Source organism: Phyllostomus hastatus, unplaced genomic scaffold, assembly GCF_019186645.2.
Source record: "Phyllostomus hastatus isolate PE091 unplaced genomic scaffold, TTU_PhHast_1.1 phas_contig_551, whole genome shotgun sequence".
Taxonomy (NCBI): domain Eukaryota; kingdom Metazoa; phylum Chordata; class Mammalia; order Chiroptera; family Phyllostomidae; genus Phyllostomus; species Phyllostomus hastatus.
The window spans coordinates 3,943,188-3,964,732 of NW_025333909.1; the positions used below are offsets into that span (position 1 = coordinate 3,943,188).

The following is a 21,545-nucleotide window of genomic DNA, read 5'->3' on the forward strand; positions in this document are numbered from 1 at the left end:
AAGGGCTGTTTTATCCAGAAAAACCTCAATTAATTTCCAATTCATTATCATTAGACAGGCTGAGCTGAAGAAGACCTCTACTTAGCTTCTAGTAAACAATATAAATAACATAGGAATTCCAAAGAGTTGTCTAAAGATTAGGAAAAGAAAAGTGGTTCCACTCTTCACTCCCTATATCTTATTCCCAGTCAGAGTCCTACAAAAGCTCTCATCTGTGACAAAAATAACTGAAATTACTCTAATCAATCTTTCTTATTCTATTTTCTACAGTCGTCCACCTAATCCCCTTGGAAGGAAGGAATAAGGAACCAACTTATGATAGCTCATTGCATATATTTGGAAGAAACAAACCTTCATTTCTTTGAAATACATATTCTTTAATTCAGACTGGGGTGGATGTCTCTGGAATCATTGATCTGGCACACACTACTGCATTGGCTCTGCTCTCAATCTTCCTAGTATTTTCTTTGACTAAAGCAAGGGCAAGGATGATGCATTTTGTGGGGATAAAGTAAAATTTAAGCCAAACCCTTCAGCTTACACAACAGCTACACATCTTTTAGAACAAGGAGGCTAGAATTTGGTGTAGAATTGATTATAGAGGCAATCAATTCTTATATACTTCTCTCCAGATTAGTCACCAGGACACTTCTCTTTAATATTCCTGCCCTATATATTTGCATGTGTCAGTTTTCACAGTCTTATCTAAAGAGTGTCAACCATCACAATTTGTGTGGTAATGGGTAGTTCAGAATTTCTAATGTCTAACCTAAACTTAGTTCTAACTCCAAAACAGATGCTATGATGTAGATGGCCAAGTGTTTCTTACTGTTAAACAGTGTTACAACTATAATAATTGGGGAAAAAACATCAAAGGCAATCACAGTGGGCTCTGGACTAATGACAGATAGTTCAGGTTGTCATGTGAGGCTTGTGTTATAGTGACAAGAACATTGAGTTTGCAGTTCAAATACCTAGATTTGCATTCCAGTTTGCCACTTGCTAGGTGTGGCAAATTTACCCAATTTGCCTTGGGTAAATTAGTATTTTTTTTCTCACTATCCATTTCTACATCTCAAAATTAAGCTAATAAATAGGTATCTTATGAGATTTAAGGAAAGTAGTATACTTGAGAGCTCCTGACAAGGCCAGATAATACAAGGTAAAATGTTTTTTTAAAAGCTATATATTGGGGAGCGAAGTGAGGTGGCAGCTAGCGGTGGTCAAGTTGATTCTGAAGGGAAGTCAAGATGACCGGTTCTAATGAATTCAAGCTGAACCAGCCACCTAAGGATGGCATCTCCTCAGTGAAGTTCAGCCCCAACACCTTCCAGTTCCTGCTGGTCTCCTTCTGGGACACGTCAGTACACCTCTACAATATACAGGCCAACTCCATGTGGCTCAAGTACCAGCACACCAGCGCTGTCCTGGACTGCGCCTTCTATGATCCAACACATGCCTGGATTGGGGGATTAGATCATCAATTGAAAATGCATGATTTAAACACTGATCAAGAAATCTTTTGGAGCCCATGATGCCCCTATCAGATGTGTTAAATACTGTCTAAAAGTAAATGTGATGGTTACTGGGAGTTGGGACCAGACAGTAAAACTGTGGGATCCCAGAACTCCTTGTAATTCTGGGACCTTCCTCAGCCTGAAAAGGTGTATACCCTTTCAGTGTCTGGAGACAGGCTGATTGTAGGCACTGCAGGCTGCAGAGTGTTGGTGCGGGACCTGCGGAACATGGGCTATGTGTAGGAGCGCTGCGAGTCCAGACTCACTGCATCTGAGTGTTTCCAAACAAGCAGGGTTATGTACTGAGCTCTACTGAAGGCCGAGGAGCAGTTGAGTACTTGGACCCAAGCCCTAGGTACAGAAGAAATATGCCTTCAAATGTCACAGGCTAAAAGAAAATGACATTGAGCAGATTTACCCAGTCAATGCCATTTCCTTTCACAACATCCACTATACATTTGCCACAGGTGGTCCTGATGGATTTGTAAATATCTGGGATCCATTTAACAAAAAGTGACTGTGCCAGTTCCATCGGTACCCCACTAGCATCGCATCACTTGCCTTCAGTAATGATGGGACCACACTTGCAAGAGCATCATCATATATGTATGAAATGGATGGCACAGAACATCCTGAAGATGGTATCTTCATTAGCTAAGTGACAGATGCAGAAACAAAACCCAAGTCCACCTAACCATCTTGTGAAAGTCCTTTCTCTGTGGAAAGATTTGTTTTCCTTCCTACAAATACATTCTTATCCCCTAAGGGATGCATTATAGTCATTGTACATGTTACTTAGTATGTGGATTTCTCTGATTTCTGTCTGACAAAACTTGTCTGCATCCTTTCATGTTGACTTTGTGTAGGATGAGGAGACTTGGTGTCCTTGTGCAGTAATCAAAGAATTATTTTTCTCCCATCAAGCCCAGTGCAGCTTGAGCTCTCTTTGTAAAATAATCTGAACCTGCGGTGTCCATGCTGTTTAGTGAATGATAGATTCAGAAAAAAATATAAATAAATAAATACACAAGAAGGGGTACTGTACCTTAATTCTCTGTTCTGGGCAGAATGAGAAGTACAAAATGGAGGGGAAAAAGTTTTGTTGAGTGCTTGTTATATACCACATACTCTCACATCAATTATATCACTTATTCCTCTCAACAACACTGCAGAATAAGAATTATTTCCATTTCACAAATGCGGACACTGACACTCGAAGAAATAAAACAATTCCCCTCAAAATCATATACTTAGTAAGTGACAGAGGTGAGATTCAGGTATAATTGTTCAGATACATTCCAGAGCCCAAGAGTGCCTATAACTACATATGAGGCCCACTTCTCTGACCCAATGATATTATCAGACATCCAGGAAACTCACTGGTTTGTCTCAATGTTTGGCAATGGAGGTGGGAGGAGGAGCACATTGCAGGCCTCTCTGGCCAGCTTGACTCTATCCAGGAGATGGTCAGCTCTTGGACACTGTGGCATGGATTTCCAGAATCTCCAGGTTTTCTCTTCTTATTATTCACAATTAAGAATAAACAGAGGAAAGAAAGGGGGCATCTGAAGACTCCTGCACACTGTGTTGATAGGCAAAAAACAAAACAAAACAAAACAAAAAAAAAAACCCAGAAGTAGGGAAAGGGAGCCAACAGTTGACTAATGGCTACTATGTCCCAGGCACTCTGCTGGGTGTTTTAGGCACATCATCTCATGTAATCTTCAGAACTATTCTTGGAGGTGGAAGGTGTTTTCTGCTTTCAAAAGATGAAAACCATGGAGTTCAGAGGGCTCAAATGACGTACTTCAGGTCACTCAGTAAGCAGTTGTGCTGAAGTACAAATCAACTCTTCTACTTTCTTCTATACCACATGCCATTTGGGAGAGTCATTTTACTACTTCCCACTGCCTACATACTAGACCGTACCAATTTTTACCACAAAGCAGAGGTATTATTCTTTGTAATTTTGGGAGAATGGCAAATATAGAGATTCTCTCACTTCTCTTGCCATGAGTTATTCTCCTCTGGCAGGAAGTTGATTCTCTCATCTTATCTGAACCATGCTTGTTGTGGTTTAAGTCAACTTCCTCTCCCCTTATCCTACTTCTCCTCCAAACATTCTTTTCTGAATTGCAATCTGCAGCCTCCAACCTCTGGTACATCTTTTGAATGTCCCACTTTGACCCCTAAGTCAAGAAAAGGGGTTTCAAAACTAAAATTAGGACTATCCCCACCTCACCTGCCTCCACTACACCATTGGCTCTGCTCTCACAAAGTTCAACAACTCCTTTGAGATGTCATCTTATTTGTTTCCTCATTTGTTTATCTCTCAGCCTGAATGCATAGTCAAGTCACAACCAAAAATATCTTTCTGATGCCCACTCAATACAACCTCCCTGAAAAACTAGTTTCTAAAGGTTACATTACTGTTTAACCTCCTAATTCACTATAACTTAGCTTTTTATTTGTTCTCCATGTCAATTTATGCACTGGCCCTGCTATCTGGTGTCACCAAATTAACCATAAATTCCTAATCAGCAAAGCCAAAAGTCTCTCCACTAGCTCTCATTTCCCTCAATGTCTGCCACAGGTGACTCTGTCAGCCATTCCTTCTTTTTTAAAGCCTTGTCATGAACTGGTTTAGAGGATATGCTCTCTATTCAGACTGAATTCAATAATTAGAAGCTACACAAGCATGCTTCACATGAGATGTAAAGATCAACTTCCTGACAGGCGATCAGAGCTCATGGCAGCTTATTTGTTCCCTCAGTGTCTAACATAGCACCTGACCCAGAGTAGTGTTCAGTGAAAATTGTCGAATTTGTTTATCTGCAGCCCTCTGATTCACCCATCTTTGTGATTACTCTCCTTGGTACTCTCTATAATCTCTTCTTTCTTTTTCTGCTTCCTATGGTATGTTATTGTTTCCCAGGATTCTGTATTTTTCTTTGTATGTATGTGAATGTGTCTACATGCTTGCTCAGTCTCTTTATTCTCCCACCTGCAGATCAGAAGACTCAACTGAATATTGAACATATACCCTTGAATGCCTAAGTCCTCATGACCCTAACCCTACACCTCAAACAAATCTGCTCACCATCCTGGAGGAAATCCATATTTCCATGGAGGGAATCCAAGATAGAAAGATCAGTCACCTTTGACCATCATTATATATGTTTGTTAATACTAACTAAAACATTTACTACCTTATAATGTGATATTTTATGTCCCTGTCTTTTCCTTGTTATAGCCTAGATTGCTTCAAAGACAAGGATGTCTATCTAAATTAATTTCTGTATCCCCACCTTTTGACACAGAGCAAGTTACTGTTTAGAAAATGTTAGCTAAATGACTGAAGAATAACAAGGTCAGCTTCCAGAATGCCTATATTAAGGGAGAAGATACTCTTGTTCCTAATGTTCAAGATAAAATATTTTTAAATAAACAGGATATTTAATTTTAGTCAATAATATATTTCTTCTTAAAGATTAGTATTTATTGTCAAGATTATCTTTTTACAACACAGTTCTGATGGTGTTACTCCACTGCTTAAAAGGATTCATTGGTTCTGCATTCCCCAAAGCTAAAAGTCTAAGTTCCTCAGCAGGTTATCAGGGCCCTTCACAACCTGTCCACAACCTAAGTCTTCATTGCTCTCTAGTCATACAATATGTATGACTACAACATATCCTATACTCTAGTACACTTCTGACCTTTCCAAATTTTCAGGTCTTCATTTCTCTATGGACCTGAAAATTTTCCTGGTCCCATCATATCTATCCAGCCAGAAGATCTTATGTTTGTTCTCCAGTCCAAGGTCAATTATCACCTCCTCTGGGAAACTTTTCTTGGACAGTGTGCCCTGTACTTTGTGTGTACCTCAATTATGGCTTGATCATATTGCATTTAGGTTATATATATTTATATGGCTAAAAGGTGAGCTATACCAAGCAGAAACCTTGATTTACTTCTTTTTCTTTTTCTTTTTCTTTTTAATTCAGACAGCCTAAGATAAGTGCCATTATGAAGCAGTCCCTGTGAAAATTCTTGTTAAATCTAATTAAAATGCCAATTGAAAAATTATTTCCATACACATTCAATCGATATCTACAATCCCACCCAAGTCCAAATCTCTTCATATGGCAGCAGTATCTGTTTCCTTACGCTTCATACCTAGCGTAGATTTTTCTTAGTGAAAGAGCTAGAATTAGGATCTAGCTAGAAGTGAAGATAGAATGGCACAGCAACTGGGTTGTCTTCTAAACCTCTGCTTTCTTTCCATGTCCATAGAGGGACAAAGTTTGAAAAGAAACAAACACAGTTTCAATCAGGGTTATCGTTCTGTCACTTTAGGTAAGGAAGAGGAGGCAATGAAAATCAGGTAGAAGGAGAAAAGGGTGGGGTGCTGGAGGAAGGAAATCTGTCATCCTAAATCAAAAGGCAAAGCTGTGAATAACCTAAGTCCCTTGTGCAGTTACTGCAAAACTATCTAGATTCCGTTTATTTAATAACTATGTTTCTGAGTTTACAGAACTCCTTACCCTGAATTAAGAGCTAACAAACAGATTTCAGAATGCAGACATAGAGTGTTGTAAAATAAAAGCCAAGGTCAGATAAGGCTACTTGCTCACTTGGGCAAATTTCTTCCTCTCTCTGGGCTTCAGTGCCCCTACCTGCAAAATTATGAGATTGACTCTAACTTTACAAAGTTAGACAGAAATTCATTATAAAGATATGGGTTTACTTGTTAAGCAGAGATCTCTCACCTTGGGGCACATTCCATTTTTGAGAAGAGACCTGAAGTTTACCTAATTGTATTCCATGAACTGACTCATGCAAGTCAAACTCACAGGAAGCAGATGTGATACAGAATTTTGTTTCATTTTGTTTGTTTTTGCTTAATTCCAGAGAAAATGTAACCCTCAAACAGCTGGTGATGCTCATGTTGGATAATCAACAATTACAGTCTTACTTGAAAAATTTGTTCTGGAAGCCAAATTAATGAGAAAGTTGCTTGATGAGAACACAGACAGGACAAAAGAGATTAGATGAGCTTAATTAATTCTTTCCTTCCCTAAACTTCTTTAAACTAAGATGGGGTTAAAAAAAAAGAGGTTCAGGGTCATCTATTTCTTTTCTCTGTTCCTTGAACACTACCATGGATACAATGACCACATTCAGCTCTTGCTGCTCTTTTTTTTCCCAGTGTTCGTGCAGAACCCCCACTCACCCTTTTGTGTCATTTTGCAGATAAATTAATCCTGTTGATGAGGCTTCTGTAACTTCTTTAACATTCAGTCAGACCTTATGAGATTCCACCTTAATTAGATTTCTGATTTCTGTGAAGCTTTGTTCTTTCCTACTTTGATTAGTATGAATTCTTGTCCCCTTAAGGACTTTTGCAGGTGGCTAATCTGTTACATGCTGATTTTACTGAGTGAAAACTCAAAGGAACCTTTTGCTTTGGGTGGAGGGAATGGAGCAGGAAGGTCTCGCTTTGCTGCTATTACTATGTACAAAGATCTCTGCCCTCTTCCCTGGTAGAAATAAGAGTGAGCTTGAGGGGTTCTGGAAGATTCCATGGATTTTCAGATACACTTTATTTCTTTTGACATTATTGATTTGAGGAACTTGGTGACTACAGTGCTGGGTGCTTATCAAGGTCAAATACTATTTCATAGAAAAAGACTTAGGCGCCAGAGAAGTTGCTCTGTGGTGAGGCAGGATTGGTGAGCCTACTAGTCAAAGAGAGGAGGTTATCTTTTCCTTCTTTCTCCTACTGTCCTCTGCTCACCTTCTCTTCTTCTTATACTCATTCTTCTCTTATCTCCTTTTCCTTCTTTATCTTTTTTTCTCTCCTCCTCTCCTTTATATTCTCCTATTTTCTGTGATAAATATTAGGACAAATGTTGGGATAAGCCTGAGCCTGGGCTTATAACTAGATGTAGTCACTGTGAGCACTTGGAGCTGCAGAGAAAAAGAGGAGGAGGCAGAGAAGGAGGGAGATAAGGAGAAGGAGAAAGAGGAGGAGAAAAGGTTATTGGAAGCAAATGGAAATGCATATGAAACCCCAGGTTCCCTGCAAGAAAAGCAGATAGACTTGAGGCTTTATATCTAACCCTATTCCAAGGCCTCTGCCCCTACCAGGATAACTCTTATCCACCCAAAACACTGTGCTGCAGTTCCTGTTCTTCCTGGAAATGTGTGCAGTTAAGAAAAGTTCTGTTGGCATCCAAAGACTTAGCCATACTGTCAAAGGCTCACAAGATGACTTCCTCCATCTGCACCCAAGATGGACTCTCCCATTCACAGCTTCATAGGCAGTGCCAAGAGTCTGGTGAGTCCATTTAGTTTAGATGAGACTGTTTCATTCCTACCCAAGTCAATTAGGTCTCAGACTGAACAGGGATGTACTTATCTATCAGACAGCCTGAGGCAAAATCACTTCATCTTCCAGAGATTCAGCTTTCTAACAGAAAAATGAGGCTCTTACAGCTTGGAGAGATAAACTAGTTGTATCTACAATCCCTTTCAGCTTGTTATAGAGATGAAAATGCTGAGACTGAAAAAATTTTAAAAATTAAATAAAATAAAACACTGGAAAGAGACCAACTTATTCCTGGAATATAGTATGCATTCAGTAAATGCCAGTTCTCTTCTGCTCCATTTAAAGAACTCTTAACAGGAATGGGTCTAAAAGCAAGGGGATTCCTATGGCTGCATCCACTGCCCTTCTTGCATACTACATTGCCTCTGGATGGCTATCAACCCTAGTCAGCTAGACTATGTACACAGATGCTCTTTCTAATCTCTGGGTCTTTGGACTTTCTTTGGCTGACTCCTTCCCATACTGTAGCTTAAAATATCCCTTCCATGGAATGAGCTCTCTGCGGTTGGAATTCTAACTAAAATAATTGTCCTTACCCTTTCCCCTCACCCTTTCCCCCTCACATACTCAGCACCCTGCTGATTTCCTTTACGGTACTTGCCATTATTTGGAATAATTTATTTTTGGTCAATTTACATGTTTATTGATGGTCACCTTCCTGGTTTTGGACACTGCAGTTTGTATTTGAGAACTCTGTTCAATAAACAGTAACTGTGTTTTATTAATTGATGTATTAGCTAGTGCTTAGCATAGTACCTGGCACATGCTAGAAGATATTAAATAACATTTAGAAGATAGATGACTAGTGTCCCAATACAGCATAAATCAGGATAAGAGGAGTTGATATTACTAGGGTCAATATTATGATCAGGTTGAAATGGAGAAGTTGAAGGCATGGAAAGGTTAAAGAGCTGCTAAGTTGAATGGACCTGAAGCTCCAGTAAGAGCAGAGCTCAGTCTCTGTGCATGGAAAGTGAGTGAGGAAAGTTGAACAGTTGAGTATGGGAAAAGATTGTCTCATGGCCCACTTCTTTGGACCTTGATACCATCAAGTGTAAAACAAGTTACAATCTTTGGCCTGCTTACATTACAGTACTGTTGTGAGGTCTGATGTAGTAATAGATGTGAAGGAAAAAAGTAGGATGGGGAGGGAATTCAACAGTGAGTGGCTTATCTGCTACCACCCCCCTGCCCAGGCTTGGCTTGAGATGGCCTCTGTAACCGCCTCCCCAGCCTCTGGACTGCAGAGTCATTGTGAAAGGGAAGTCTCAGTGGCAACAGTCTGGACTTTTAGCCCTTACCTCCTCAGTTGCTCAAGAATGACAGTTAGCTTTTGCATCAGTCCCTCTGCACCATTCTGCCCCACCACCCCCCAATACTACCTCCGCAAAGCCTATGTGTGGCAATTTCCAGGCTAGCATTTCACCACCACAGTGGCCATGTTTTGGTCTCCCAGTTTCAGGGATCCTAGGGTGGGGATGGGAGTGGGAAAAACCAGGTTTCCTGGACCCCCCAACATGACACAAGGTCTACAAGGTCTGTCTGGGAACATGTCTGTCAGACTATCCTGCCATCCACTCAACTACTTATACTTTTGGAGGGTTAGGTTAATTTGACAACTTAGGTTGATTTTCTTAGGGCCCAGTATTGGAGAGTCAGCTTAAATCAGGTCAGATCCCATAACTGGTAAATAGGCTAGAAACTTAGGCTGAGCTATATGTACTTCTACTTCATTCTTATTTCATCACCTTAATGACAAAAATCACATTGATCATGTTGGAGGGTGGGAAAAGCGAAGACACTCATCCTTGGCAATGTCCTTTTCCTATCATTTCATTCATTTAACAAACACATAACTACTTACTGTAAGCCAGGTCCTTGTGTAGTGAGAAATATAGCCAGATAGACAGAGTGTTCCAATTAGCCCAATGTGCTCATCACTATATGTCCTATAAGCTACAGTGGCAAAACAGGAATGATCAACTTTCTGGGAAGAGCAGAAAAAGTCTCACAAAGATGTGAACTGAGACTTTACGGATAAATGTGATAATAGTGGGCACTTTACAGGTACAGGTGGGAAGAAGAGCATCATATGCACTCTAAAAGAGTATCCTTAAAAAAGGATGTGTAGCCCTGGCTGGCATAGCTCAGTGGATTGAGCACGGGCTGCGAACCAAAGGGTCACAGGTTTGATTCCCAGTCAGGGCACATGCCTGGGTTGCAGGCCACGGGCCCCAGCAACTGCACATCGATGTTTCTGTGTGTCTCTCTCTCTTTCTCCCTCCCTTCCCTCTCTAAAAATAAATAAATAAAATCTTTTTTAAAAAGGATGTGTAATTATTTTGATGTATGAAGCATACAGGTAAGTTTAGGTGACTAAAATTATGTATGGTTTCAATACAACATTTATGTTGAGTGGTGGCAGGAGGTGAAAATTGACAGATCTGCAGGTCTACCTCACTGAGGCATTTGGATATCAGTATAAGTTTAGAATTTGTCCCCAAAACAATGAAAAGTTATTAAAGGGAATAGTAAACTTCATTAGCATCTCCCGAAAGTATTTGTATACAAGGCATATTTTCTAAGTAAACTCAGATTCAAACAACCAATCTGATAAATGTGTGTATAGTTATGGGACCAACAGGACCAAATTTTTGGAACTGAAGCTATGCTGAAAAATGTAAAATCTATATCCACCATACTTATGATTACCACTGCCTAAAGATATAATTGAACATTTCTGAATCAAAGGGAAATAGACCAGTCTTATTTTGAATATGTGTTTCTAGAAAGGAGCCCAAAATTTTCTTCAAATCATTAAATATTGACCAAAAAGAAGAAAAGAGACAATTCAGCAGAAAAGCCAATATTTTGCTTGCAAGGTTGCCAAGCATCCCTGAAGTTCTAGGCTTGCTTGATGTGGAAGAACTGGAACTTGGGGGAAGAGGTGAAGATACTGGATGGGAATTAATATTTTGACCCCTACCACCCTATATTTTTCATCTCAAAAATATCTTCTTTTTGTGTTATTTTATGCAGCTGTTCTGTCGTTATTTAAACCTAAAAAGTGGACTGGTTTCAGCCCAAGCCATGAGGAATAGTGAGCAGTGTTATAAGCTGAATTGTGTCTCACCCAAAAATTCATATATTGAAGATGGTAGTTCCTTAGAATGTGATTGTATTTGGAGACAGAGCATTTAAAGAGGTTATTATGTAAAAATGTGACCATCAGGATGAGCCCTAATCTAATATGACTGTGATCCTTATAAGAAGAGGAAGTTTGTATACATTAACAGACACCAGGAATGTATACATGCAGAGAAAAGGCTATGTGAGGACACAGTGGGAAGGTGGACATCTATATACTCAGAAAAAGGCCTCATGAGATTAAAATGCGGACACCTTAATCTTGAAGTTCTAGTCTACAGAACTGTAAGAAAATAAATTTATTTCTTAAGCCACATAGTCTGTGGTATTTGGTTATGGCAACCCTGAAAAACTAATATAGGCAGAGACCATTTTTTAGTCCATGTCCACTGATCCCCCTGTCAACATACCATGAGTCCCTGAAAAAAAAGAGGCCTTCTTAGTAGTCTGGTAAGGTTTCTCTCTTCCTCTTTAACCACTATGACCAGGTCACTTCACGGGCAGCAGAGCTTAAACAATGAGGCCTGCTTTCGTGTCTTCTACTTTATGTCTGGACAAGGTACAAAGTAATTTTTACTGGCATATTTTTCCCTTATTTGGTGTCCCCAGAAGTGGCCCAAGACAGCGTAGCCCTGGAAAGAATACAGCAGGTGGGAAGCCCCACCAACTTTTAGGAAAAGCCAATGAAAAGGCAGAAACTACCTAGATTTTGAGTCAAGAGACCTTCAGTGTTTAACTCTGCTGGTAACTAATTGTGACTATTTTAAAAATGCTTTAGTTTCTCTAAACCCTGACTTTTGCATCTAAGCAGGTGACAATGTATATCTCACTGGTCTCTTATAATGAGTAAATGTAATCATGTATAAAAGCTAATCATTATACATACTGGAAGAGTTGAACCTTGGATAGTTATTATGAAGATGTGCCAAACCCCACAAGGGGTAAACCCTTCATCCAACACCAGCTCCTCTACTTCCTCATAAAGAGGCCAACGTAGAGCTAACTTGATTCTGTTTGGAAACTTACCTAAACAGAATCAACAAAAAACATATGAGCTCAGACCTTTTGCAGAAAAAGTTGAGCCTGAAAAAAGAGTTTGGATACATTATTACTGATGTGACAGGAATCACATTTGTCCTAGGTCTCCATCAAAGGACCAGGTCATGTCCCAAGTCTCATTCCTAGGAAGACATAGCAAAACGGAATTTGGTATATGTTGTAACTCAGCTGAAGTTACTGTTGCATTGTCATAACAGAGAGAAGGTTGTGGGCGGTTCTTCATGGAGGCTAAAGAAGAGATCAAAGCAAAAGAATGTATCGATGTGGCATTGACACTCTCCAAGGAGAGAGACCTCTCAGTCTATGGCTCAAACTGTGCCCCAGAGACAGAAATCTCCCAAAATCTAGAGAGACCAATTCATCCAGTTACCTAGCTCCAGGGGTATGTGCCAGAAGGAATTCCAAGCCATTTTGCCTTAATCCTCTGTTTTTCAAACTCCTCTTTTGCACTCCAGTCTGCTTTCCTGTTTAGACTCAGAGCAACTTGGATAAGTAGCAGGTTGGAGTAATTCAACTTTGTTTATAGAGAATGGAAATCAGTTCCCCCTGTGCTTTTTTAAAAATATATTTTATTGATTATGTTATTACATTGCCAAATTTTTCCCTCTTTGCCCCCCTCCACCCAGTACCCCCCTTCTTTCCAGCAATCTCCCTCTTATTTCATGTCTATGGGTTGTGTATATAAGTTCTTTGGCTTCTCCCTTTCCTATACTGTACTTAATCACCCCCTATGTATTTTGTACCTAGCATTTATGCTTATTTGCTGTTCATTTTCCCCCATTCCCCCTCCCCACTGATAACCCTCCATGTGATCTCCATTTCTATGATTCTGTTCCTGTTCTAGTTGTTTGCTTAGCTTATTTTTTAGATTCAGTTATGTGTGGTTGTGAATTTCTTACCTTTTTAATGTTCATAATTTTGATCTTCTTTTTCTTAGATAAGTCCCCTTAAATTTTCATATAATTAAGGGCATCATGATGATGAACTCCTTTACCTTGTCTAGGGAGCACCTTATCTGCCATTGCATTCTAAATGATAGCTTTGCTAGATAGAGTCAACTAGGTTATACATCCTTGCTTTTCATCACTTTTAATACTTCTTTCCAGCCCCTTCTTGCCTGCAAATTTTCTTTGGAGAAATTATCTGATAGTCTTATGGGAATTCCTTTGTAGATAAATGTTTCCTTTTCTCTTGCTGCTTTTAAGATTCTCTCCTTATCTTTCAAACTGGGTAACATAATTATGATGTGCTTTGGTGTGTTCCTTCTTGGGTCCAACTTCTTTGGGACTCTCTGACCTCCATGGACTTCCTGGAAGTCTATTTTCTTTGCCAGATTGGGGGAGTTCTCCTCCATTATTTTTTCAGATAAGTTTTCCATTTCTTGCTCTTCCTCATCTCCTTCTGGCACCCCTATGATTTGGATGTTGGCACCTTTAGAGTTGTTCCAGAGATTCCTAAGCCTCTCCTCATATTTTTGAATTCTTGTTTCTTCATTCTGTTCCAGTGGAATGTTTATTTCTTCCTTCTGCTCCAAATTATTGATTTGAGTTCCAGTTTCCTTCCTTTCACTGTTGATGTCCTGTACATTTTTCTTTGTTTCACTTAGGGTAGCCTTCATTTCTTCTTTTTAATTTTTTAAAAAATATATTTTATTGATTATGCTATTACAGTTGTCCCATTTCACCCCCTTCCCTCCCCGCCACCCTGCACACCCTCTCCCACCCACATTCCCTCCCTTTAGTTCATGTCCATGTGCCATACCTATAAGTTCTTTAGCTCCTACACTTCCCATACTGTTCTTACCCTCTCCCTGTCTATTTTCTACCTACAATCTATGCTATTTATTCTCTGTATCTTTTCCCCTTCTCTTCTCCTCCCACTTCCCTGTTGATAACCCTTCATGTGATCTCCATTTTTGTGGTTCTGGTCCTGTTCTAGTTGTTTCCTTAGTTTGTTTTTGTTTTTGGTGTGGTTGTTAATAATTGTGAGTTTGCTGTCATTTTACTGTACATTTTTTATCTTCTTTTTCTTAGATAAGTCCCTTTAACATTTCATATAATAAGGGCTTGGTGATGATGAACTCCTTTAACTTGACCTTATCTGAGAAGCACTTTATCTGCCCTTCCATTCTAAATGAGAGCTTTGCTGGATAGAGCAATCTGGGATGTAGGTCCTTGTCTTTCATGACTTGGAATATTTCTTTCCAGCCCCTTCTTGCCTGTAAGGTCTCTTTTGAGAAGTCAGCTGACAGTGTGATGGGAATACCTTTGTAGGTAACTGTCCCCTTATCTCTTGCTGCTTCTAGGATTCTCTCCTTAATTTTAATCTTGGGTAATGTAATTATGATGTGCCTTGGTGTGTTCGTCCTTGGGTCCAACTTCTTTGGGACTCTCTGAGCTTCCTGGACTTCCTGGAGGTCTATTTCCTTTGCCAGATTGGGGAAATTCTCCTTTATTATTTGTTTAACTAAATTTTTCACTGTTGTTCTTCCTCTTCTCCTTCTGGTACCCCTATAATTTGGATGTTGGAATGTTTAAAGATGTCCTGGATGTTCCTAAGCCTCTCCTCATTTTTTTGAATTCTTGTTTCTTCATTCTTTTCTGATTGGATGTTTCTTTCTTCCTTCGGGTCCACTCCATTGATGTTAGTCCCAGTTTCTTTCCCATCACTATTGGTTGCCCGTATGTTTTCCTTCATTTCACTTAGCGTAGCCTTCATTTTTTCATCTAATTTGTGACCAAGTTCAACCAATTCTGTGAGCATCCTGATTACCAGTGTTTTGAACTGTGCATCTGACAGGTTGGCTATCTCTTCACCACTTAGTTGTATTTTTCCTGGGGCTTTGATCTGTTCTTTCATTTGGGCCATTTTTTTGTCTTGACATGCCTGTTACGTAGTAAGGGGCGGAGCCTTAGGTGTTCACCAGGGTGGGGCAACCCAGTTGCTGGGTGGTGATGTTGTATGTGGGGCAGGGGTCCAAGAGGAACAATGGCACTTGCTCTGCTCTCTGCCAGATTTCACTCACTTCCACAGCTTCTCCCAAGAAAACTGGGCCCTTCTGGTGCTGATTCCCATGTGGTTGGGTTTGTGCACATTCTAGGAACCTATGAGTCTCTCCCATGAACTCTCCTGTGATGCTGGGAGTCTCTCCCAGAACCTCAATCCCCAGAGGTGTTTTCAATTGGTGTTTTGAGGCTTTATTTCCCTGTACTGGAATCCTGGGTTGCATGGTCTGTCTCACTCCCCAGTTTTGCCTGGTTTATCTGCTCATGAATGTGGGACCATCTGGTCCTCCAGCCACCTCACAGGCCAAGCCCCTCCACAATCCTCTGCCTTGCTGGGTCCACCTACTGCTGCCTTGCATGCCTGGGGCCCACTAGCCACCATCTTGCCACGAGTCCTCTCTGCCCCAGCTGCCAAACTCCATCCCTCCTACCAGTCTGGATGAATGTTTCTTCTTTAACTCCTTGGTTGTCGGACTTCCATGCAGTTCAATTTTCTGTCAGTACTGGTTTTTCTTTGTTTTTAAATTGTTATTGTCCTTCCTTTGGTTGTGCAAGGGGGCACAGTGTGTCTACCACGTGTGCCTCCATCTTGGCCAGAAGCCCCCATTTCTTCTTTTATGTTGCTGCCATACCCAATGAGTTCTTTGAGTATCCTGATAGCCAGTGTTTTGAACTCTGCAGCTGATAGGTTGGCTAACTCCATTTTGTTTAGTTTTTTTTTTTCCTGGGGTTTTGTTCTGTTCTCTCATTTGGGCCATATTTTTTTTTAATTTAACTGTTGTTCAAATACAGTTGTCTCTATTTTCCCACCACCACTTTTTCCTGCCCCATCCACCCCCACCTCCCACCCTCAAACCTTCCCCCCTTTGGCTTTGTCCATGTGTTCTTTATACATGTACCCTGACAACCCTTCCCTTTCTTTCCTCCATTATCCCCCTCCCTCCTCTCTCTGGTTATTGTCAATTTGGTCTTTATTTCAATGTCTCTGGTTATATTTTGCTTGCTATATTTCTTTCTCTCTTCAATTTGGCAGCCTCCCTGTTTTTGTTTCTGTGTATTAGATAGAACTGCTTTGACTCCCTGCCTTAGTAGGGTGGCCTATTTTCAAAAAGGCATCCATCTGGATGAATGTGTCTTCTTTAAATCCTTGGTTGTCAGATTTCCATACAGTTCAATTTTCTGACAATTCTGGGTATTGTTTTGAGATCTATTTCTAATTCTTTTTGTGACTGTGTGAGGAGGTGAAGCATGTCTACCAATGCCTCCATCTTGACCCAAAGTCCTAGTTCCATTGTGTTGGACCAACACTGAATGAGGTTTCTAATCTCTCCAAGCTAAATTCAGACTGTGAACCCATGGTGTCCCCTCTCTGAGGCCTACTTCTGCTAGGGGTCTCTCTTGGTAGTAGCATTTGATTAACTGGTGAGGCCTTCTTTGGATCAGTTCTTACCTAGTTCTGAATTCTGCCCACTCGTCTCCCCAAACTTGCTTCACACACACACACACACACACACACACACACACACACACACACACATCCAGGGTAGAAAACATGTGGTTTGGAAGCAGCATATGTAGTATAGGTTAAGGATTTAGGTGGATAGTGAGCTCAGTATGCTAGTTGTGAGATGTGTCAACCAAAAACCAATGCCATCTTTGGCTGCATTGACAAACATGCAGTGTCTAGATCCAGGGAGTTGACAGTCTTGCTCTACATAGCAATGGTCAGACCACAGAATGTTTTCCCTCATGGGTACCACACTCTGAGAGAAACATTGATAAACTGCAGCAGCTTCAAACTCCACATTTCCCTAGAGATGACTATGGGTTCAATGCTCCCCCTGGAGTAGCCTTAGCCTCCAAGCTCACCACAGCCCGGTCCTGCCCACAGCCTAGCTTCAAGCCATATCAGGAAACTCTCATCATTCAAAGAGCCATGAGTTCTGGAGAATTTTTGGTTTTATGTTCTGCCTCTCAACATTTAGGGTCTTAAAATCAATTCAAGTGAAGGTCATTCTATTTTGTCACAAAACATCATAAACAGCAACTATTTAGGCCACTGCCCCCTACCACAGCCCAAACTATCTTCTGCCTTTGGAAGACTTTTTTATATCCCAAGCCTCGGTGAGTCTCTCACAGTCAAACATGGAAAGAATGGAAATGTGCATAACAGGGGATATAGAACAGATTAAACAGATTACTTCCCAAAATTCTTTGGACTCATCCTCATATAACTGAAGCATTTCTTGCTCAGTATTATGTTTTTCCTCATAGTGGATGGTGTCTTCTCAGTGGATCACTGAAGTTTTTTTTTATTTTATTTTAATCATTGTTCAAATACAGTTTTCTCCCTTTTACTCCCAATCCAGCCCCCCCTCCCAACCCTCCCCACTTCCCTTCCATTACCACCCTCCCCCTAGGGATCACTGAAGTTTGATAGATCACACTCTGGGGCACTTTTTCTTCCATTTCATGTTTTGAGGCTGAAGATGGATTCTCGCTGTACAATATGACAGGGTGGCAAGCATCCTTGAGCGTGGTCTTATTGTCTTCTTTAAAAGAGTAGGTACAGACCTAGGTGATGTGACTCAGTTGATTGGAGCACTGTTCCTTAACCAAGGGGTTGTGGGTTCAATTTCCAATCAGGGCACATACCTGGGTTGTGGGTTCAATCCCCAGTCAGGGCACAAGTGATCCTCTGGCCAGGTGCATACGGGAAGCAACCAATGAACATTTGCCTCTCCCATAGATGTTTCTCTGTCTCTCTTCCTCTCTCTAAAAAGCAATGAAAATAAATGTCCTCAGGTGAGGATAAAAAAAGAAGTTAAAAAGAAAAACAGAGTAGGTACAAAAAAGTCTGAGGTGCTCTTGTCATCCCTGTCCTTATATTTCCTGTTGATGTGGTTGATATTATTCTTAGTCTTATTGATGTTTTTGGTCTTATCATTATAGATCTTGATATTCTTGCTATTGCTGTGGGTTTTGACATTGCTAATACGTTGCTCTCACTGTTGTTGATAGTGCTATAAAGGAGTACCGAATCCTACTGAAATTCCCTAAGTTACAGTTTTCCTAGTTTCTTCAAAGACACTTGGCCTATCCATCACATGTTTTTTCTGGCTTTCCTAGAAGGATTCTGGCAGTGAACTTGTCCATGGGATAGAGGGGATAGTCTCTGCCTCATTGTTTGCAAAAGATGAATGTTGAAGTGCTCCATCACCCATTCAGCCAGTGCTTTTATAGCCAACTTTATTTCATAAAGGAATAACTTTCAAGCAGATTTTGACCCTAAAGCTAATTAGAGATAGCCGTAGGATCTGAATGTCTTCAGGATATGAAAGATCCATTCCTATTGGTTCTGGTCCTTTGAATGAGAGCAACTGCTACTCACTCTTTTTCTTTTCTTTTTTTACTTTTCAATTTATTGATTTTAGAAAGAGAGGGAAATGGAGAGTGAAAGAGAGAGAAACATCAATTTTTTGTTCCACTTATTTATGTATTCATTGGTTGATTTTTTTTAGATTTTATTTATTTTATTTTTAGAGAAAGGAAGGGAGGGAGAAAGTGAGGAAGAGAAACATCAATGTGTGGTTGCTTTTTCAGCACCCTCCACCAGAGACCCAGTCCACAGCCCAGGCATATGCCCTGGACCAGGAATCAAACCAGCGATCCTCTGGTAAACAGGATGGCACTCAATCTATTGAACCTCACCAGCCAGAGCTCATTGGTTGATTCTTTGTATGTGCCCTGACTGGGGATTGAACCCAAAGTCTTAGTGTATTGGCACCATGTTCTAACCAATTGAGCTACCAGGCCAGGGTCTACTCACCTTTTTATCTGTTTCAGCCTACCCAATGGTCCATCAGCCTGACTACCTCAAGCCTTTTGGTTAAGGTACTTTTATCTTATAACACATAATTATCTGTTACTGTATATTTATATATTTGGTTATTTAATTCTCTGCCTCCCCCAGTTAGATGGTAATGAGTTTTATGAGGGCAGGTATTTTCTCTCTTTTGTTCAACATTATGTACTCTGGATTTTGGAAGACTGCAAGTGTTCAACAAACAGGTGAATAAAAAAATGACTGGATGCTAAGAGAAGTCCACTTGCCTTTTAACACTCAAACCACTAACACAAGCTAATGTTGTACATATTTATTTAGTGGCATTTTCTTTATAAACATCTAATGTGATTGAAAAAAGACAAACTAAAATGAAAAAATTGTCAAATAATTTGAACAAGCATTTCACAGAAGGGGAAAAACCAATGGCTGTTAAACATATGAAAAGATGCCCAGTTTCACTGTTAATCAGGGAGATGCAAATTAAAATAATGAAAAATACTATTTCTGATTACAAAATTGTAAAGTTTCATAATTTCAAGTTTGGCAAAGGGTTTAAAAATAGGTTATCTCAAACACTGCTGGTGGGAATATAAGTTGGTCCAGCCATTTTGGAGGCAAAACTTTCAACATATACTAAATTTTAAAATATGTATCCAAATTATATGATTTGCTTTAAAATAATCCAATTTGTATTGACAGGTGGAGTATAGACGAAATGAGGTTGGCCATTTGTTGATAATTATTGAGGCTGAGTGTTAGGCATCCCGTGATCCACTGATTTCTCTGCTGGTATCTATCCTAAAAGAACATTCCTACAAAGAGTGCTGTGAACCATATTTTTTACTTCTGTTTGTAATAGTGCAACTTAAAAACAACTTAAACGTACATCAATAGTGACATAGTTGAATAAACAAATGGTGTATCAGTACTATATATTACCATGGATCACTTAAACAGAATGAGAATGTCTACTATCCAAGTCATGTTTTTGAGAGAGAAAAGCAAATTGCAGACTAATGTGTACAGTATGATACCATTTTTCTCTTTTTATTGAATTTATTGAGGTGACATGGATACCATTTGTATTGAAAATAAACATTATGCATAACATCCAAAACTGATTATGTTCCAGTTAAAGGTGAGATCATATGGTATTTGTCTTTCACCGTGTGGATTATTTCACTTAGCATAATGCTTTCCAGCTCTATCCAAGCTGTCACAAAGAGTAGGGGCTCCTTCTTTCTTTCTGCTGTGTAGTATTCCATCATGTAAACATACCACAGTTTTTTGATCCACTCATTTACTTATAGGCACTTACGTTGCTTCCAGCACTTCGCTATTGTAAATTGTGCTGCTATGAACATTGGGGTGCATAGTTTCTTATGGATTGGTGTGTCAGGATTCTCAAGATACAATCCCAGCAGTGGGATTGCTGGGTCAAAAGGCAGTTCCATTTTTAATTTTCTGAGGAAATTCCGTACTGTTTCCCACAGTAGCTGCCCCAGCCTGCATTCCCACCAACAGTACACTAGGGTTCCCTTTTCTTCACAGCCTCTCCAACACTTGTTTGTTGCTTTGTTTATGATGGCCATTCTCACCGGTATGAAGTGGTATCTCATTGTATAAGCCTTCCTTTTTCTAAAATATTTGTTTCCTTTGCTATTACAGATGTGAAATATGCTCAGGCTAGAAAATTTAACAGTACCTAGAACAAAAGGATATAAACATGAGAAATGTAAATGAGAAAAAAATCCATAATTGTATAACCAAGAGGCTACAATGGTTAACATTTTGGTGCATTTTTCTAGTCCTTTTTCTGAGTATGTGTACATGTGTTGTGTGCTTCTGTGTGTGTTCTGCTTGTTTTTCTTAATTGGGATCATATTCTTTATTTGATGTGTTGTGCTCTCCTTTATTCATTCAACATCATAAAATTGACATTTTCCCATGTTGCTAAATATTCTTTGAAATCATAATTTTAATGGCTGCACAGTATATCTTACAGTTATATCATATGTATTTAGGCACTCCTTGGGACATTTAATGTGACCCATCATTGATATCTAAACTTATAGACATCTATATATTTATTATATCTATATCAATCTGTCTATATCTATATACCCATCTATATCAGCTATAAATCTCAGTAATCCATAAGCATGTATGCACAGAAACATGTTTATTTTTTACAACTCAACCTTTCTTTCCAGTCTCCAGCCTGCTAAATTGGCAAAAATATAATATCTGCAGCAATGAATATCCTTTTACACACATCTTTGTCAGAATCTCTGATTATTTCCTTAGGGTAGATTCTTGGAATTGGAAATATTGACTCAAAGGATATAAACATATTTAAGGATCCTTATTCATCCATGTACATATCCTTAAATAAGTATATAAATATAAATACAAATCTTTATAGCTAGCTAGTTAGCTGGCAGTAAAACACTTCTTTAAAAACTCAAAGCTTTTGCTAGTTTCACATTAAAGGGATTTCCCTAAGGCCCTCATTCTACTTTTGTTCTAATTTATAATAAGGAACCAGTTTAGTCTGTAGCTCTTTAGGAATATTTGGG

The 21,545-nt window shown here is 39.6% G+C and overlaps 1 pseudogene; it reads left to right on the forward strand.

Annotated features, from left to right (window-relative positions):
• The first annotated feature begins 1,250 nt into the window (after positions 1-1,250).
• Positions 1,251-2,211, forward strand: LOC123824396 (annotated as a pseudogene).
• The last annotated feature ends 19,334 nt before the right edge of the window (positions 2,212-21,545 follow it).